Below are 9894 nucleotides of genomic sequence, written 5' to 3'. Positions count from 1 at the left end.
AAAATATTTAGATTAAGTGCCAATAAAAGAAAATGGTGTGCCATTAATCTGTTAGAAAATGGCTTTATTAATGTAAAACCTTGGTTATTTCGGGTAATGGGTATTTAGTTACAGAAGAGCTCATTAATGTTGAATTATTTGCACACATTTTCTGATATCCTTAAGAAACGAAACATCATCTGTTGTTATTGCATTTCCATAATTGGAAAATACATCATTTTCGATTTCTATGGAATGTGTGGTATAAACGGTGTTATTTTAAGTAAAGAAATTATTAGGACGCTTAAGGGAAAAATATTTAGATTAAGTGCCAATAAAAGAAAATGGTGTGCCATTAATTCGATCTACTTTAAATTCATTTTCTTTTTTAACCGACTTAAAAAAAAGGAAGAGGTTATCAACTCGTCGGAATATTTTTTTTTAAGTGAAACTTCTTTAGCGGTCTGGGAACTATTTTGGGATTTTAGGCATTTTCTGGACTTAACGATATAATAATCGATATTTTTATCGGTTCTGTTATCGATATTTTTATCGATTTTGTTATCGAAATTTTTATTGATTTTGCTATCGATAATTTCGGAACTTACCGCTATAATAATCGATGTTTTTTCGATTTTGTTATCGATATTTTTAACGATTTTGTTATCGATATTGTGGCCGCAGTCTGTGGCGCATGCAACAATCGCCTTAGCAACATCCATGAAATCACCAAACCATTAGCAACACCAATAAAGTTGCTATGCTTTAGCAACATCCATGAGGTTGCGATATTAAGAACCGCAATATACTGCCAAACTGTACACCATGTTTGACTTACCCCTGCAATTAGAGGTAGTTTGTGGTTCGATAAGCAAAGTTACGGGAAAACCTTAGGTTCGATCGAACGTCTAGCGGACATGACAGTTTTTGCCCCAAACGCCAATTCTGTATTTAAGCCGGAGTAAGCACAGAAACAGGATAAAATAATAAAAGTTGCGATCATGTGTGGTTTACGAATGTGCAGTGTGAAAGTTAAAAGTTCTTAGCAAAACAGTTACCAAAAACAAAAAAAAGGTGAAAATATAAAGTTTAGTTTATTTGTGAAATCAAGTGCGGATTTGTAAAGATTGAGCCACGAAGTGATTCAGAGGCGGCGAAAGTAACTTATCAGAAAAGAGCCCGTTGGAAGTTGAGGTAAGACAATGCCACAAAATAATAATTTATACATATGTACGTACATGCTAATGGGTACTATTATATATGTATGTAAAGTACTCACCTACCCGTGTATGCACAACATAATGAAACGGAGGTAAATTTATGAATTTACCCATACCTCCACTTGTTAACCGACAGGGCGTAACTAATTTTATATTTTTTTGTCACTTAGGACAACCGCGGGTTTTAGCCCAGGGAGCCGCAACTACGGCCTGAAATACGGAAGACCGATAAACAACCAGAAACTTACCTGCAGCAATCCACCTGTTTGAAGCAGATATTCCCAATAAACAAGGGCGCAACATCACCAGCGGTCTGGAAACAAATCCAGCAGAGGACAGCAGCAAACCAGAAACACTGCTGAGTTATTAACATAGGTGCCACTGCTAACTACGTGTAGGCACCCACGCACTGTACACAACGTTAACACCACACCGCAGAATTGTGAGCGCGAGCGACAAGTGCGACTTCGCCGTACTGGACTGGGAACAGCACGCACAAAGAGAGCAAGACAGTGGGCACACTTTGAGCAAATTACGCCCCGACAGAGCCACATAACCCCAAAAATTATAATTTTTTTTATTAATTTTAATATTTTAGAAGTTTTACACCACTTTTTGAATTCTTTAATTTTGCTTCTGTAATGTTATCGGGCAATCGGCCCATAAACATAATTTCTACACTTATTGATCACGCACCTTAGTTTCAATTGCTGAGGCCAGAACACTCGCGAAGTGCCACGTGCCAAAAAGGCGGAGTTTTCTTTTTCAACACTTAATGAAGTACATACACATTTATCTATAATTTTAGTTATTTCCTTTTTTTATTTGTATAATTTCGCACTAAGTAATTTTAATGGCACACACTTCTCTTTATTAGTTAAATAATTTAGAAAAATTAAGTTTAAAAGTCTTGGTCAAGTTTGGCACTCAAAGCGTCGTATTTGGCAAACGTGGCGGGAATAGAACTAAGAACAAAAATCTCGCTCGATCTTGTCCGTGGCCGTGTGGAGCCTTCTGTTCCCACAGGTGTAGTTATGTATGTTAGGTAGGACTGTTGTATATTTCCTGCTCACGTTCTGTTTCAGCTTACATCGCCGTTTGTTGGTACCATCATCGGTGGATTAGCGAGGTGAGTTAAACAACTATGTTATTTAACATACGCATATACATATATTAATATGCGCTCAGACATGTATGTACATAGATATTGTGGTGTTTTCGATTTATAGTTTGAATTTTGCATCTTCGCGTTGAATCATTTTGCGAGATACTTTGCAAAATACGATGTTTTAAGTGTTGAAGTGCAATATTAGGGTAGTCGAGTAAAAAAAAAGAAAATAAAAATATAAAAAAAAATAAAAAAATTAAAAATAAACCTAGGAGTGCATTTCAATAGAATTTTCGTAGGATATACATTTGCTTTTAGTGTTATATATTTTTAAGATACATATACATACGTAAATACATTTATAAATAAATTGTACATTTGAATTGAAAACAAAGAGAAAAAAAGAGGAAATGTACGTTATTTTAAATTCTAGGTAAAGGGATAGTAGTTAAAATGGCGTGTTAATCCCTTTTCTTGTTGGTGTGGGTGTTGCCCTTGAGGCACTTGGCAGGAAAAGAACTAGATGGCCTTTGTACGCTGACTGACAGACTGGGGACTTGACTGGATTAATAGACTGCCGGACTACGGTCAGGAATAGGGAACTCCACTTCTACGTTTTGGAGCCAAAGTGGGGTCAACGGCTGTTTGCTATACAGACAGATGGGGTGGGACGGCTCCCTCCTGACAGGACGGGTTTTCTACCGCTTTCCCTCTTTTTCGCAGTATTATCTTTCCTTTCCGTTTCCTCTATCCGGCATGACTCCTTTTTTTTGATTATGGCTGTGGGCTGAAAGGAACGGCAAGAACCACGTCAAGGGCTGACGAGCTAAAGCCGGGCTACAACCATGCCGACCCGCCATGACTTCCGGTTCAGTACAAGTAGTTACATAACAATATTTTTATCGAATTTGTTATCGATATTTTTATCGAATTTGTTATCGATATTTTTATCGATATTTTTATCCATTAGCTATCGATTTTGTTGTCGATTAGTTATCGATTCTGTTATCAGGTGAAGCCCTATCCAAAAACCTCTAAAAATATTCCTAATGATTAATCTAAACCATTTCTCAGTGGTGAGAGGTCTCGCATGGTGTCGGTTTTCATTTAATCAAATTTCAAATTTCTCTGTAACTTAAAAAAATAAAACCTGTGCACATCTATGTAGAATACCAGTTCTTTAATTTGACTTCTCATTTTGGAAATTCGAAATAACGGTCCAGATGTGGTGACCTTCAAAAAAAATAGATGGCAACTCCAATTAAAAATATTATCAGCCCATAGTTGTTATACATATTTCAATTAACTGATGAATGAAGTTGAATGTACTTTTTTTAAGCACATGACAACTCTCCTAAATACAGGTTAGAAATAAATTATTTTCAAACCCATTTCGATTGGTACCCATCTTTTGACAATCCATTGAACATATTAAATAATGTGACCTAAATTTAAAAAAAAAAAAAAAAGTTCAGATTAAAGATTTCTTAACACTCGTTCTTTTGATTACCATCTTTTAAAATTTCATGTAACTTATGTATTATTAAACGAAATCCGCTTTCAAAACAGGCGGCAACCCTCTTAAAGTTATTTTCGAACTAAAATTTCCTTAAATATTTTTCGTCTGACATTATTATAAATATTTCATGTAACTGGCGAATTAAGTGGAAATTTATATTTTAAACACGTGGCAATCCTCCTAAATATATTTCTTAAATAAAAGATTTTAAACCCATTTCCATCGATAACCATCGGTTAGTAATTTATTTAGCTTATTAAATAATTTTAGTTTAGCCCTTCAAACTGGGGAAACCCTCAAACACATCAAAAATGTTCTAAATTGTCAAACTAAGTATTTCTTGAAGCTCTTTCATATGCTATCCATCGTTAATATTTCATATAAAAAATAGTTCAATTAGACTTCTCAAATAGGTGGTAACCCTATTCAAAATATTTTCAAACTACCACCTTCTTAAACCTCTTTTGTATGACACTCATATAGCGATACCTTATTTACTTACCAAATTCCTTTAATTAAAATTGAATTACATTATTTTAACATGTGGCAACCCTCCTATACGCAGTTAAGTTATAAAGCCTTTTCAAAACCATTTCAATTGATACCCATATTTAATAATTGATTTAACTTTTTAATTAATTTGAGTTTAATTTCTTAACAGGTGGCGACTTTTTTCGAAAAAGTGAAACCTTCTTGAATATCCACATCCTAAGTCCTTTAATTTGGTATCTCACTTTTGAAAATCGAACGGACGGTGTGCATCTGAGGGCATTGATTAGTAAATAACTTGAGTTTAATTACACAGGTTTACAAAAAAAAAAGCTTATGCATATTAAACCAAACCTATATATCCCTATGTTGTTCGACACGCTGAATGCGAATCCGAAGTCCGTTAGTTTCCACCACGTCAGGTTCGTGGTCAGTTGAAGGACCATTAGGTAAAATTCATTGAATAAACCTGAAAATTCATATACATAAGGTTTTACATTCGCTGAACCCGAATCCGAGATCCGTTAACCTCCATAATGTCAGCTTCAAGGTCATTTGAAGGTCAAATAGGACATAAAATTTATTCAATAAAAATAAAAGAAAATACAAATTTGTTTTTGTTGTCACTAAAACCGAGTATGGAGGTCCCTCGATTCCTCAAGGTCATCTGGAGGTCATGTCAAGGTCATCCCAAGGTCAAATCCCAATGAATTTTATTCAATTTTCAGGTTTATTCAATGAATTTTTCCCTACTTGACCTTCAAATGACCACGAACCTGACGTGATGGAGGCTAACGGACCTCGGATTCGCATTCAGTATGTCGAATAACATAGGGATATATAGGTTTGGTTTAATATGCATACACTTTTTTTTTGTAAACCTGTGTTATTTAACAGATGGCAACTCTTTTCGCATACGCGGGTTTGCATTATCTTGATAAGCGGTTTTGCATTTTGTTGATACGCGGTTTCGTACTTTAAACGACGAGATGTATGTATGTATGTACATATGTATATTGGTTATGAGACAAACTAGATATGTAACGTAAGTTTCACTTCTCCAGTGTGGCCCAGGTGCATTTACTTTTTTTTATGTATATTACCGCATAAATGTGGACCACGTTAACCGATTTCTACAATTCGTTAAAGGCGGCACCTCAGAGGTGGTCCCATACACTAATTTGGTAAAGATCCGAACATAGGATCATGAAGAAATTAACGGTACTCTTAAACTTTTATATGAGAATTGAAGTATGTTTTGTTTTTTGCTTAAAAATTACGTTCTTAATACTTAATTCTACCATTTTGTCACATATTTGAGCCCCAAAACGAGTTTTATTTACTTTCGCTTAATAGTGATCAAAAAATTTTCAAATCTAAAATCGCTTTATGTATGGAGAGGTCCCACGATTTTGCAATCTGGTTTTAAATGTGTCAAACAGTGCATATTATACATATNCCTCTCTAACATCAGGATTTTTTCTAAAGGTTTTTGAAATTTCTGAGATATGATTGAATAAAAAAATTATTTAAAAGATTTGGTGCTTTGTAGAGTAACAATATTGGTACCAATTAAAAGGAAAAATTCCGTAGTATTAAAATAAAAATTAATTTTTTGGTGCACCTGGACGAATAAGTGTTGAAAATGTCCTTTTAAAACTTTATCCTTGAATACCCTTGGAAATTTTCAATCTTTATTTTTGAAAAAAATATATATCAAGGACTAATATGTAAACTATTACATCCTGGAATTTCGTCCTCCTAACTTTATTAGTTTTAGATAAAATAAATTTTACACTTCTCTTATAAGATATTGATATTTGCAATATACATAAATGAAGATACTGGAATCATTACACTGTAAGTACTCGGCTGGGTATTGGACCAAACCAATTTTTTTAATAGATTGAGTCATAGGTAGAAAAGTAATTTCTTCGCCTATTGCTCTTATTTAAATGGTATATAACCTTATTTAATGCAAACTTATATTACAGGTGCTATAAGGTCGGGTCTTCCAAAAATTAAAAACCTTATATTTCAAACAATTTTGAACTAATTTTTAATTGGTATCGTTGTAAACGTGACTAAACCCCCTTTCTTCCGATATGCATATTTGTAAACTTCGTATGTAACAATTTGAGAAAAAACATTTAAAAGAAAAAAATACTTTTTTTTTTATGAAAAAAAAATATTTTAAACCAAAAAAATTACTAACCGATTTTAAAAAATGGATAATGTTGTTAACGCAATCAAACCTCCTTTATTCGGATATGCGTATTTGTATACTTAGTATATACAAATTTAAGAAAAAAACACTCAAAAGGGAAAAATACTTTTTCTTATAAAAAAATATTTTAAACAAAAAAATAACTAACCGATTTTTAAAAGATTGGTATCGTTGTAAAGACGATTAAAACCCCTTTCTTCTGATATGCATATTTTTATACTTCGTATATAAAAATTTGAGAAAAAACACTTAAAAACAAAAAATTCCTGTTTTTAATTAAAATATTTTAAGCCGCACTTAAACTGTACGTTTAGTTTGTTCCTTTAGAGCGCATACATGGTTCCTTAATAATGATTCCAATATCTTCATTTACGTACATATATTGTAACTATCAATATCTTATTAAGAGAAGTGTAAAATTTTTTTATCTAAAACTAATAAAGTTAGAAGGACGAAGATGTGGCAGTTAACATATTAGTCCTTGACATATATTTTTTTCTTTTATTCGTTAATTTTGAGCTCCAGGCCGGTTATTAAATAAAACATAGATTTTGGTAGTTTTATTTATTACATTTATTGCTGTCGATATTTCGCCTTCAATCTGAAGGCATCTTCAGGACTGAAAAACACCAAATGCATACATATTTACGTCAAATTACAAAAAACTTACATCAAAAACGCAACTTACATTATTGAGTTTTTCCAATCGACTAATTCTATGTTCAGGAAAATATTAACAAACAAGCTCAAAGAACACTTAAACATAAACAAGAGAATTTAAGCAAGTCGAAATACCGTAAGTGTAAACAAAAAATATACAAACAACAATACACGAAGTGGTGGACAGTAGGACGGAGAGAATCTGTATGTAGATCAACACGGCACGACACGGCATAGCATTGTTATTGTCGGACGAAGTACTGGTGGCGGGCCGACGAACAATAACATGAACACATAAACACATGACACCTACGTTATTGGTTTTTGTGCGTGAGAATTAAATTGCGATGGACATGAGCGCAATTGTCTGTGTCCGTTTTAAAATTAATCCTTCTATTATTAGGGGTGTTCATGATGTGTAGCATCTCTAGAGTATAACGTTTATTGTAATTTCTCTCTTCCTGTAAGATTGCTACATTGTCAAAATCGGTATAATGTCCCATATTTTGGCAGTGAGATGTTAAGGCTGTCTTATTGTCCATAGAGTTATTCCTTAATTTTATGTTGGATTTATGAGCGGAAATCGTTGTCTTCAATTTAGATTTGGTTGTCCCCACATATACCATATCGCATACGTGGGACCCGTCGCCATAGCATGGTATTCTGTAGATTACGTCAGATTTCTCATTTTTAGGAACTTTGTCTTTGGTGTTGGTGTATACTTCATCCATAATGCTACCAAAAACATTATCTATACAATCAACAACAATATCAGCAATAACAAGATGTCAACAACTATCGCCTACTCTGTGTCTGCGTATATACAAAAGGTACAGAGCAGGCTACTGAATCATCTCATTAGTTATAAAACACGAGCTACTTCGACAAAAAGGAAAAGAGGTAAAATCACTAAAAGTACATATTAAACAACAATTAAGTATGCGGGATTATAACGCATTTTTTGAAACTGAAGAAAGAATAACTAATACACTCACTACAACTATTAAGAAAACACAAGCTAGCAAGTATGAAAAATTAAGAGAGAAACAAAAACAATTATTTATCCTATCTTTAGGACCCGAATTCGCCTTACCTATATCCAATAAAGAGTTTCCACTATTTAGGACTATAGCAGATGGGGAGAACTGCATACAGACGATTAAAGATAAAGAAAAACAGGAAATTGAAAGAGACAACTTGACGACGTTAATACGCGATTATATAAATAAGACGACATATACAATTAGAGATAAGTTTATTCATAATACCCTTCATTCTGCTAAGACGTTTCTGAAAAACCATGACCAAATTTTAATCCCCAATGCTGACAAAGGGAACGTAACTGTAGCGAAGAACAAATCAGAATATGACATGAAGATGCGGAAAATTGTAAATGACATCTCAACATATAAAGTTTTAAAACGTGACCCTACAAATAAGCTACAAGGGAAAAATAATGAAATAGTGGAGAAGATGTATGCTAACAAAATCATTGATTTAAAGGAAAAGAACTACCAGACCTGCAAAACGGCCAATCCGCCTCGAATTTACGGATTGCCGAAAATCCATAAAGAAGGAGTTCCCCTGAGACCTATATGTTCGTCCGTCAATTCACCGTCTTACAACTTGTGCAAATATATTGTCCACGTACTCAAAAATATAACAATGTCCTCAAAGTATAATGTTAAAGATGCGATCGAGTTCAAAAACAAGATTGGAAATACCCATATTTATGACGATGAAGGTTTGGTTTCTTTTGATGTCGTATCGTTATTCCCGAGCATCGCCGTAGACTTAGCAATAGAGACCATAGATTCGAAATGGAGTTTGATACAAGAGCATACGTCATTAACTAGAGAGCTTTTCTTAACCATATTAAAGTACTGCATTAAAGAACCTGCCACCTAACCCCAGCGAAACATCAGCATGGCTTCCGTAAAGTGCACAGCACAACAACAGCACTTAACGCCATAAACACCCAGATAACTCGTGGCCTAAATCGAAACCGCCCCTGTGAGAGAACTGTCCTAGTAGCGCTGGACTTGTCAAAGGCGTTGACACCGTCTGCCATTCCACGCTGCTAGAAGACATTGAGGCCTCCTCTCTCCCACAGGGACTGAAGCGATGGTCGGCGAATTATATGAGTGGTCGGCAATCATCAGTAATCTTCAGAGATCAAACCTCGAAACCAAGAAGAATAAAAACAAGGGGTTCCACAAGGTGGTGTTCTCTCCCCCTTACTTTTTAACTTCTATATCTCGAAACTCCCCCAGCCGCCTGAAGGAGTTTCCCTGATCTCGTACGCTGATGACTGTTCGATTTTGGCGTCTGGGAATGGAATTGATGACCTCTGCTCAAAAGTAAACGGCTATCTCTCCAGCCTTTCTCGCTTCTTCACTGCAAGGAGCCTAACCCTCTCCCCAACGAAATCAACGGCGACCCTCTTCACCACATGGACGAAGGAGGTCAGGCTTGAATTAGGCATTCACGTCGACGGCACACCCATACCGACGGTGAACAACCCGAAAATTTTAGGGGTTACCTTTGATAGCCTGCTCTCTTTCTCCGCGCACACAACCGCAGTTGTCAACAAAGTACAGAGCCGCAACAAGGTCCTCAAGTCGCTCGCCGGCAGCACTTGGGGCAAAGACAAAGAAACGTTGCTGGCAACATACAAGGCAATTGGCCGGCC

Source organism: Rhagoletis zephyria, unplaced genomic scaffold (assembly GCF_001687245.7).
Source record: "Rhagoletis zephyria isolate East Lansing unplaced genomic scaffold, Rhagoletis_zephyria_1.1 Rzeph_scaffold_01007, whole genome shotgun sequence".
In the NCBI taxonomy this organism is placed as follows: domain Eukaryota; kingdom Metazoa; phylum Arthropoda; class Insecta; order Diptera; family Tephritidae; genus Rhagoletis; species Rhagoletis zephyria.
The sequence above is the reverse complement of the archived record's forward strand: the minus strand, read 5'-3'. Positions refer to the sequence as shown.